Below are 11,526 nucleotides of genomic sequence, written 5' to 3' on the forward strand. Positions count from 1 at the left end.
TGTGGCCTCACTTGGTATTTTTCCACGACTATCATCTTGCTAGAGAGAGAGAGAGAGAGAGAGAGAGAGAGAGAGAGAGAAGGAGAGAGAGAGAGAGAGAGAGAGAGAGAGAGAGAAGCAATGCTGCACCTTCACTGACGAAAAAAAAGTAGGTATTTTTTTCTAGTCAACTGCAAGTACTTCCGTTCTCACAAAAGGTCGTGTGTGTGTGTGTGTGTCTGTGTGTGTGTGTGTGTGTGTGTGGTGAGTGTGTGTGTGTGTGTTGTGTTTGTGTTGTGTTTGTGTCTCGCCCGTTCTAATTATCAACTAGGACACACAAACAACAAAAGGGCCGCCCCAGAATAATGATAATGACAAAAAAAAAGAAAGATTATATTGTAAGAGCGTGGCCTTGGAGAGAGAGAGAGAGAGAGAGAGAGAGGAAGAGAGAGAGAGAGCGAGCAGAGCGAGAGAGAGAGAGAGAGAGACGAGAGAGAGAGAGAAACCTTAAGAAATAACAAAAATAAGTAACATCTCAATAAGGAAGAGAAATGAAGGACAAAGAAGGAAGGAAGGAAGAGGAAATTAAGTGAGAAATATAACCACAAGGAAGAAAGTTGAATCAAACACGGAAATAGATGATTGGAATTCTTCATATGCTTGGAAGGAATTCGAAACTTTGTAAGAAGATACTTGACACATTTTTTCTTCCATTATTCTGAATCTTGTGTACGAAGTGGTGCGTGAGAACTATGTGTGTGTGGGAGGGTGGGTGCGTGGGCAGATGCTAGTGCAGAATTTTAAGTGGTGTTGGGAGTGTTGCGAGGTTGTTTAGTGTTGCTAGGGCGTGTAAAGAGAGGGAACAAGTGGCTTGGGTGTCTTGGACGAGTAGAAATAGTTTATGCTGTGGTGGAACAAACAAAGGATGTGGAAGGAAGTCAACAATAGTTAACGTGTTCTCAAGGTTGTTCGACTCTTGACCAGCAGGGGCACAGGAAACGCAGGTAACAGTGCAGGTGTTTATTCACAGAAAGGTGTGAACAGAAGGCTGGAGGTAGGTGATCTCTCGGCGCCAGGCCGCGCACTTCCACTTAACACTTATGACTGAAGCCTAGCTCGTTCACTCATACACGTATTCATGCCTCACACAAGTCTCGCTCATTCACTCGTTCACACAACTAGCTAACAACCACACACCTCCCCCGAGACATAAGGAAGATTCCTTATCTTTGTTATGGCTACCGTAACACATGAAACAAAGTTACAATGATTGAAGTACAGAAAACACGGTACATATACACAAAACAAACACAGCGTACAATGAACACGTACGACTAATCGTAGGTGCTACGGTGCCACCGCACCTGCAGTCGTCTCGGCTCCCTACGCTGTCGGCTGCTTCGACGCTCTGGTTGCTCTCGGCCACGGTGTACCCCGTTACCCTGATGCTCCGGGCTGCCGGGATGGTGGTGTTCCTCGTGACCCTGATGCTGAAGCGCTGCACCGCCATGAGCGGTGTGCTGCTCGACAGGAAGGGGAGCAAGAGGTCTGTGTGGGCGTAGGTGTCTTCTATTACGCCACATCACGCGACCGCTGCCCATCTTGATGAGGTAGTCTCTCCTTCGCCCAACAGCCACGATGACACCCAGGCGATCCCAGAGGCCTGTCGTGTGATCTTGAACGTCGACGTGGCCACCGAGGTGCAGGAGAGGAAGAGTACGGGCGGACGCGTCGTGGCGAAGTTTCGCTTTCTTCCTCAGTCGCTCTGCCTTGGCGTCGCACTCATCAGCAGCGCGCTGCCACTGCTGAGCGTATGAGCGATGATGAGCCGGGACACAGGACCTCATAGGATGACCGAAGAGGACTTGTGCTGGTGATCGCCCTTCCGCCCTCGGAGTGTTGCGCAGTTCCAGCAACCCGCGAGCGAACGCATCCTCGTCCAGGTGTCCCTGCTGTGTGGTCGTGAGGATCAGCTTCTTCACGGACTTGACCGCTGCCTCGGCGTGACCATTGGAGCGTGGATAATGAGGTGAAGATACACGATGCTCCACCCCCCATCGAGCCAGGAAGCGCCGTACCGATGAAGAAGTGAACTGCGGTCCACCGTCAGTCCTCAGGAGAACAGGCACGCCCGTGTCGGCGAACACACCCCGAAGGACACGAACGAGCTGATCAGCCGATGCTGGACGTGAGCATGCAGACACGTGAGGCCACCCAGACAAGCGATCTACATACACGAGGTATGTACGGCCTGCTGCGTGGAAGTAGTCTGCAGAAACTGACTCAAACACCCTGCTGGGTGTGTCCGTGTCCTGCCAGAGAGGTTCGTTGGCTTGGCTTGGTAGGAGTGGACGGCATAGTGAGCATCCAGAAACGACGTTCTCAACGTCTCTGTCCATACCAGGCCAGTACACCGTTTGTCGGGCCCGTCGCTTGGTGCGCTCCATCCCCTGATGACTGTCATGGAGTCGCTCTAGTGTTTCTCGGCGGAGGCTGTGAGGAATAAGAAGCCTCGGCCCGTAAACCACCAGGTCGTCGTCTACGGCCAGCAGACTGCGCACCGGCCAGTACGTACGCAAGCGGTGATCGAGGTCGTGGCAATGATCAGGAAGCCCTCGATGATGACGTTCTTGAGCAAGCAGTACTCCCCGTCTCTTGCTGCTGCGGCACGTACCATTTCCACAGTCTGATCCTGGAGTGGTGCTAAGCGGACGCCGTCCTCATTGGTGGCAGATAACGCTGAGATGACCGCTGAGTGGAGAGGGTCGAGGTCACCAGAAGTAGCAGCATCCTCTTCCTCCACTGGGTCCTGTACTGGAGCACGTGAGAGGGCGTCGGGCACACAGTGTGTCGATCCCTTTTGCCAGCTTGCTGTGAAAGAATACTGAGCAAGCTTCTCCCTCATGCGCTGCAGCCGCAGGTTCTCTATTTCTCCCAACAACTTGCTATTGAGGAGAGGTATCAGCGGGCGGTGGTCGAGCACTAGATCGAAGTGAGGGAGTCCTTTCAGGTAGGTGCCACATTTCCTGACTGCCCAGACGATTGCAGCCATTTCCAACTCTATTACTGCATAGCGGCTCTCTGTGTCTGTAACAAATCTTGACCCGCATTGCACCATCTTCCACTGGTCACTGTGCTTCTGCAGGAGAACGAATCCAAATCCGTGCATCCTTGAGGCGTCAGTCTGTAGCATCGTTGGTAATGATGGGTCGAAGTATGCCAAGACAGGTGGGCTGACGAGACACTGTTTCACCTTCTCAAACGCCTCTTCATGGTTAGGAGACCAGCACCAACTGTTCTTCGGGCGTAAGAGATCTCTGAGGGGTTGTGCAGCTGCAGCCACAGCAGGAGAAAAGCTTCCAAGCTGGTTTGTAAGACCCATGAATGATCGTAAGTCGGTGATGTGCTGTGGTCGTGGGAAGTCAGAGATTGCCTTAACTTTCTTTGAGTCTGTCGTGTAGCCTTGTCCAGAAACAGAGTAACCACAGTAATCTACCACTCTTTCCGCGAATGTAAACTTCTGTGGGTTGAGAGTGATGCCGTGCTGGTCACACCGCCGCACAATCTGAATGACATGGGCTAAGTGCGCACTGTAGGTGGAGTCATAGGCCAGGATGTCGTCCACGATCTTGATGGTGTTAGGTATGTCGCCGAGAGCTTGGTCTCCTCGACGGTTATACTCGTCTCCAGACGAGACGAGACCCATAACCGCTCGCCGAAACTTGTACCGACCCCAAGGTGTTATGAAGCAGGTTAAATCCTGGTCTTCTTCTCTAATGGGGACTTGAAAATACCCCATCTTGGCATCAAGAGTGGTGAACCAAACTGCTCCGGTCCCGATCGAGGCGATGGCGTCATGAGGTGAGCGCACTGGATACGGGCCTCTTCACGTAACGGTTGAGTCGTGTCAGGTCAACACACAGCCTTACACCAGATGTCTTTTTTGGGACAGGCACGATGGGGTGGCACCATGCCGTAGGGTAGTCCACACTCTCGATGATTCCCTTGTTAAGCAGCTCTTCCAACTGGCTCTTAATTTCTTCACGCCAATTGTAAGGGATTGTACGAGATGCTGTTACGGCGAAGGGTCGAGCGTCGTCTGTCAACTCGATGGCCATGGATCCACCAGCCATTGCACGTAAACCTTCCTTTGCTTCGAAGACGCTGGGAAAGGCCTTGATCACAGCAGCAGCGTGCCCCGCACGCTGCTGTGGCGTTGGGTCGTAGGAATGAGGCCAGCTGATCACTTCTGTGGGCGTAGATAGAGGTGGCTGCGAGGCGGTCGGGTACTTGATGGAGCTGTTGCCGGTGTGCTGTTCTTCCCTGCGTAGCGGTCGGATTTGAGCCGGAAAATCTTCGGGAGGATTCCGAGAGCGATGGAATCGTACCAGCTAAGCAGCGCCCCCTTCACCTCCTTCACCACGCTCACAACAGTCTCAGCTTCCCTGTCGCCCAGTTGCAAGTGCGACGAGAAAGTTCCTACACAGGTGAGGGGGTGATTACCGGCAGCATAAAGTCCATCACCATCAGCGGGCGCCAAGCTGGAGGGCGGGATTCCAAGGAGTGTTGCCGTGTCGAGGCCAATAACGGTCGTTTCGGCCCCAGAGTCAGGAGTCCACGTAATCTTGTCTCTTCCAGCGGGATGTGTGGCGGTAATGAGCACCTGGGGCGCAGGTCGTGCCGTCACCGTCTTTGTGTATACGCCTGATAAGAGCTGGTATACACTGGCACTGGCTCCCCGCCTCGGGCCTGCACCGCGATGAGGAGAGACAGTTGAGGAACTCCTCGAAGCTCCTCGTCGTTTCCTCACTGTCTGCTGACATACACTCGCAAAATGCCCTCTTTTCCCGCAGTTACGACACACTTTATCTATTGCCTGGCATCCCCTTTTGTCACTGCGACAATCTTTGCCACAACGATAACAGCCCGTGGGGCTTGAGCCCCCGAAACTGCCCTTCCTGTAGTTCGAGACAGCGTTCACACCATGGCTCGAAGAGTGAGAGCCGCCCCTTAGTACTGCACTACACTGGTTAGCGCTCTCTGATGCTCTGCAAATATCTATGGCGTTTTCAAGGGTGAGTTTCTTGTTTTCCAGCATGCGTTTCAGAGCCACTTCGTCTCGTGTCCCAACGACAATTCTGTCACGCAGCTGATGGTTTATGCACTGGTCGCAAAAGTCACAGAAATTGGCGATTTCCTTTACAGCACATAAAAAGTCGTCAAAACCTTCTTGCGTTTCTTGCACGCGGGAGTAGAAGTCTCTTCTATCCATGATGATGTTGCGCTGGCTTCGCAGGTACTCACACATTGCATCGAGGATGGTTCTTAACTCCGCGTCTCTCGGTAAGCTTATCCCGTAGCGAAGTGTACGGGTCCACTCGTCGTCTAGGACAGCAGCGAGTGCCGCCCTCTGCTCAGCCAGGGAGAGACAGTCTATCCTGGCGAGGGTTACGTATCCTTCAAACTTATGGCGCCACGTGTCGAACTCACGTAAAGATGCTGACGCCGTTAAGTGAGGAATGATGGTGGCGGACGTCGGGAACCTCGCGCCCTGGGTAGACGTGCTGCGGGCTGTGGTTTCGCCTTCATTGCTCGCCGTGGTGCGACTGGGAGCTTGTGTCCCCACTCTCTCCAGCAGCTGGGTTAAACGCTCCTCGCGAGCCTGACTCTGCTCCGACTGTCGCGCTAGCAGGGCAGCCAGCGCCTCCAACTGCTTCTCCATTCTGCGCCGTACCCACTGCAGCCTTGTCCTGATCCTACTCACTGCGCCATGTTCGACTCTTGACCAGCAGGGGCACAGGAAACGCAGGTAACAGTGCAGGTGTTTATTCACAGAAGGTGTGAACAGAAGGCTGGAGGTAGGTGATCTCTCGGCGCCAGGCCGCGCACTTCCACTTAACACTTATGACTGAAGCCTAGCTCGTTCACTCATACACGTATTCATGCCTCACACAAGTCTCGCTCATTCACTCGTTCACACAACTAGCTAACAACCACACAAAGGTCACTCGCTTCTCTCTCTCTCTCTCTCTCTCTCTCTCTCTCTCTCTCTCTCTCTCTCTCTCTCTCTCTCTCTCTCTCTCTCTCTCTCTCTCTCTCTGAAGGTCATTGGAGCCTGTTCTGTCCTGTGCGTGGGCGCGGGTGTGCGAGAGTCACGTGTTGAGGTTTTTTGGTAAATAAGAGAAACTTGTTGGCCTGGGAAAGACAACTACGTGTCTGGGAAATACCAGGAAAAAAATTAGAAAAAGCAAGAAAAAAAGGCGGATACGAGTAATGTTTCGCTTTTTCTCTTATCGTTTTGTATTTGTTACTTTCTCTTTTTTTCTTTACTGGTCGTTAGGTTGTTCCCGGTGTTTCTTACCATTGTTACTTTTGTTTTACTTTGCTTCGAGACTTCCTAATAAAAGTGGAATCTAATTATATATATATTATGCGAGTGGAGATTCTAATTTTCTAAAACAGGCTTCAGCTTTACCTTATAATTATAGTTTAGGTTAATTGCTCTTTTCCACGGTCATTCCCCCCACGAGTGAACGAGTGGCTGGAATGTAAATGAAGAATGGATGAGTAACACTGCCCGGCCATCCTCGCCCTCTCGCCTCCCTCACCTCTGTGTTACGAGTCTCAGTTTTCACGCCAATTTATTTCAGTTCACATTTTATTTTTTATTTTTTTCTTTAGTTTGAATGTGGTTTGCTTTTTCACACGGGTCACCTTACGTACAACTCACTTGACACGCGGCTCACTTTACATATTTATTTGCCTGTGTTCGTTTTGTAACTCCTATCTTCCTTTTTATCTTATCCATTCCGCCATTCATCCCTGACCGTACGTGGCTGACACACTTTTATTATTTTTTGTTCTCCCACGGTGTGTTGCCATGTAAGTGTTATAGAGACAAGGGAGGACTTTTATGGGTGAATGTTCTTGAGTCATGTAATCATTTTTGACCGTGAATTTCTCTCACGTTGATAGGATGGTGTAAGGGGGAGGGGTGGTAACGGTGGTGGTCTGTACAGGTGTGTGAGACGCTCAGCTGTGCGAATGAGTCAGCTGAGTGGGTGGGTGGGCGGATGGATGTGAGTGCTATTGAGCTAAAAATAAATTATAACTTCATATCTTTATTGCTCTGAATTAAGACACTTGATATTTCGTTGCGGGCTCAGTTATGTGTTTCTGTCCGTTCTGTGTGTGCTGTCTGTTGTCCTCCACGCTACTCCTCCTCCCTTGGTACCTCTCCTGTCCTCGTCAGCTTCTGTGCCGCAGCCTCCATAATGTGGCTTCCCTTTGGTTCTGTCATCATCGCCTCTGCCAGATCATGCAATATTCTCTCTCTCTCTCTCTCTCTCTCTCTCTCTCTCTCTCTCTCTCTCTCTCTCTCTCTCTCTCTCTCTCTCTCTCTCTCTTCCGCGTCCCCGTTATCACCACCACTCTCAAGGTCCTCCCGCCTCTCTCTCTCTCTGTCTCTCTCTCTCTCTCTCTCTCTCTCTCTCTCTCTCTCTCTCTCTCTCTCTCTCTCTCTCTCTCTCTCTCTCTCTCTCTCTCTCTCTCTCTCTCTCTCTCTCTCTCCCGTCTGGCCGCGGTCTGAGGTCTCTCCGTGGGCAGCTGTGGGCGGCGAAGACCTTGGCGAAGTTACTATGTGTGTGTGTGTGTGTGTGTGTGTGTGTAAGGGGACAAGATGGCTATTTTTTATTTTTTTTTTTTTTCACGTTCTTGCTGAGGAAGGAATTTTTATCATCATATAGTTATTTGATTATTATTATTTTTTTATTATTTATTTTTATCATTATTATTGACTTATTTTTTATTTGATAATTATTATTATTATTATTTATTTATTTATTTTTTTTACTGAATTTGTTATTAATGTTCTCGTTTCTTGTCTTCCGCAGAATTTGTTAAGCTACTAGTCATTCATCGCAAGGCTCTGAGTCCCGGTCTGTGCCACAGCCGCCTCGGTCACAGCCACCACCACCACCATCACCACCACCACCACCACCACCACCACCAGAGCACCACAACACCACAAACAGCACCATAATCAAACAACAACCACCATGACATCCTTTAATCCTTCCCACCACCGCCGCTGGACTGCTTACGGCCCAAGGAAGAGAAAACAGAGAAGAGCAAATATATCCTGCATCAGTTTCCTGTAACGCGCCAACATGACACCACGCGGCGCCGCCAGGAGGATCTCAGGAGTCCACGCGTTCCCCGGCAGGATAGGGGACGCGGAGGAAGGACGGGGCGAGGCTGAGAGATGACCCAAGTAGCCCGTACAAGAAGAGGCTGAGCGAGACATCCCGGCGTTTGGAAATGGAGAAAACGAAGGTGAATGAATCGGGTTTGAGTGTAAGAGTTTGAGAAGAGTGAGTGTTTGCATGGAGAAGCAAGTGTCAGTCAGTGGCCGCCAAGCAGGGACAGCGATCACCAGTGGCTTAGTGGTCCGCTCCCACACGGAAATTTGTCTGTGATAAAGAAAAATGTGAATAATTGCACACCGCTGCTTGTGTCGCTGTGATGATTTAAAAAAAAAATGTTTAAAAAAATGTAGATGTAGATGACGGGGCGGGCCTAGGCGGTCGGGACTGCGGGCGTAGGATGGGCGTGTGGGCGGGCAGGTATACAGCACAGGTGAGCAGGCACACAGGTGAAGGGAGGCGACAGGTAATAAGGGATAGGTGCAAGGTGTTTGCTCTTCGGATGTGTATTTAGTTGGATATGTAAACCTAAAGTGCAATATATGTATGAGCACCGCTTCTCACAGCTTCCAAGGCTGCCTCTCCCCCTCCCCATGTCCTCCGCCTCAGGGTAACGCGGCACACGTGCCTGCCTCCCCTGCAGCGCGGCGGACACGGGTGTGGCTCTTACATTCCCGCAGCGAAGTAATGACGCAACCAGGCCCTGCCCCCCTGGCACCCGGGCGACTTCTTGGCTGCTTGGCGGGCATGGCGACCCCTGCGCGAGTCTGAGGCGTGGTGGGGAGCGGCTCCCCTTGGGAAGCGTGAGACGCGAGTCGCGAAGGCATGAGTCAGGTGGCACGAGTAGAGTAGTTCACCTGTTGACCAATGAGAGGTGATCAGTGTCTTGGTTAGCTTGGTAGAGGCTAAGTGTACAAATGATTATCCTTTCCTATACTACTATGTCCCTCCCACCTTCGGGTAGCGCCAGTGTATCACTCGGCATTCATGTGTGAGTAAGCTTAAGGCAGCGGCGGGTCTGCACCTTGGGCGGTGGCCCTGCAGCACTTCCTCCTCCGCCCTCCTGGAGGAAGTGAGGACCTCCAGACGCGGCGGAGGTTGTGCTGCGGCCTTCCAGGAGGCGCGGTGGCTTGTGACGGAAAGAGAAATCCCTCCTTTTATTTAATCTAACCGCGTCTTGCGTCACGCGGGTCCCCGCAGGTTGGTCCCGCCGCTATCAAGGTGGCAGCTGAGCACAGACTTCTTGGAGAGTCGCGCGGCCAGGGGAGGACCTGCGGCCGGAAATGTGAGTGTGTGCGCGCGTGCGTGCGTGTGATAGAGAGTATTTTCCTTCCTAGCTCGAATCGTCTCTGGTCGCCGTGTATAAAACTAGAAGTAGGAGTGACGCAGAGGACGCCGAGACAAGACCCTGATGCACGAGGGCGGCGTGACATGTCAGCCTCGTGGCATCCGCGTGTGTATGATATTGCATTTGTCTCCCTCCCACCACGATATTTATATACAAAGAAGATATAGCTTAGATGTATTTTATGACGCCTTCCAAGGGACTGTGCTCTGATAAACCCTTCTATGCCTTGAGTGGAGGGAAGGTCGAGGGCGGCGGAGCGTTGCCACATTCACTAGTAGTTAGGTGTGCCCAGGTGTGCCTTTCACCAAGAGCAGAGGCACCAGGCCCTCGCCTCAGCTAAGTTACCACGAGGATAGTAATTGTAGTAGTAATAGCTGGAGGGAGCGAGGCCACCACCCCTAAATAGTCGATGGGGCGAGGCCAGTGTCGTGCTCGCCCTCTCATTCTCCTGCTGACCTCTTGCAACGCTGCCGCCCTCGCCTCTTCATTTATGTAATAATGGCCTTGGGTCGTTCAGGTGATTCATAGTTAACGTAATTTAATTATATTTCTGCGGCGGTCAACTCCGGTATAGAGTGGTCGTCCTCATAATGTTATGATATAGAACGAGTACGTGTAATGATGGTAGATCTATTACTCCATAAAACTATATATATACATATATATATTACTATTTTTGTGTCGACCTCATAGTGAGCTTAGCCACACACTTAACACGTCCACCGCTGTTCGTTTATCGCCCTACGGGTAAAGTTCGCGCCGTGGAGCCCGTCGCCATCAACTACGAAACACTGAGGGATGTGATAGCATGAGCGGGCGCGCCGCGTGTTCTCGCCGCCCCTGCCGTCGGCAGGATACGGGGGACCGAGGTGTCTGTGTGGGTGCCCGAGGGAGTAGAGATGTAATCCCGCAAAGGAAAGCGAAACTAGCCTGTTATAAGGGGTGAAACTAGCCTATTGTAAGGGATGCGGGAGGGAGGGCGGGCGGGGGGAGATGGGTTGCGGGGACTCTTGTCTTATCGCTCAAGGAACAGCAACAGAAGGTGATACACTCACTTATTAGTTTTTGTAAGTGTCACCCCAATGTGGAGTTGCGATGCACCATTCAGCGAGTTGGGTTCCCTGTAAACATGTCAGATGTATGTATCAGTGTGCCAAACTATTTGAAGAAATGATATGCATATACATACTATATATATCTTTTCTGTACGAGTGTGGATGAGCGGGTGGTCGGTGGCGGTGAGGAAGGGGCGAGCTTCGCCTGCACACAGTCGTTGCTCAAGATGTACCAAGAGTTCCTTTGGTGAGTGTGTTATGTATCGCGCTGCCCCTGTGATGGCCTCGACTGGGGAGGCGAAGAAGCCACACGGGGCATCAGGCTCCCCAGGCCTGGCTTCCTCCCCTCCGCAGCCGCCACCCAGTATGCGGACCTTATCGCTGCTATGTAGTTCGTAAGAGGAAGAACATCCGCCACCATTACTGTTATTAATGTGTTTTAACATTTGCTGACGTTGCCGTGCCTGCGGCGGCCCCCGGGCGGGCGGGAGGCCGAAGCACGCGGCCCTACGCCCTGGGGCGTGGCTGGCGCCCCTCTTATATTTCTTGGTTGTGTTGATTTTCCCCATGATGGCAGAGAGGCGGCCTCGCGCTGCCTCTCTCAAGAAGAAATGGTATTCTTAAATCTTGTAATTGTCTTGAATTCTTAGCCACACGTGAAAAATTGTAATTATTTTATATTGCACGATATTTTACGATTTTTGCAAACATCAAATAAATACATGAATGTGCTCATTGATTTTATGTTTCCCTGGTGAATTGAACTGACGAGAACAACGGCCACCGAATGTCTCTTTGAGGGAGGCCAGAACCTGGAGGGACACACACACACACACACACACACACACACACACACATACACACACACCTGGCAGTGTGAAGGAATAGCATGTGGATTGTCAGGCGAATGTGTGACGGGAAAAATGAGAGCAGTGGTCGT

The 11,526-nt window shown here is 51.4% G+C and overlaps 1 protein-coding gene across 3 annotated transcripts in view; it reads left to right on the forward strand.

Annotated features, from left to right (window-relative positions):
- Nucleotides 1-11,317, forward strand: part of LOC135105032 (protein phosphatase 1 regulatory subunit 3B-like) — a 30,756-nt gene extending 19,439 nt beyond the window's left edge. For all 3 annotated transcript variants that reach the window (XM_064012930.1, XM_064012929.1, XM_064012928.1), the window contains one exon: nucleotides 7,872-11,317. The gene's annotated coding sequence lies outside the window, so the exon portion shown is untranslated. The remainder of the gene's footprint in view (nucleotides 1-7,871) is intronic.
- Nucleotides 11,318-11,526: the final 209 nt, after the last annotated feature.

The sequence above is a fragment of the Scylla paramamosain genome, chromosome 11 (genome assembly GCF_035594125.1).
Source record: "Scylla paramamosain isolate STU-SP2022 chromosome 11, ASM3559412v1, whole genome shotgun sequence".
In the NCBI taxonomy this organism is placed as follows: Eukaryota; Metazoa; Arthropoda; class Malacostraca; order Decapoda; family Portunidae; genus Scylla; species Scylla paramamosain.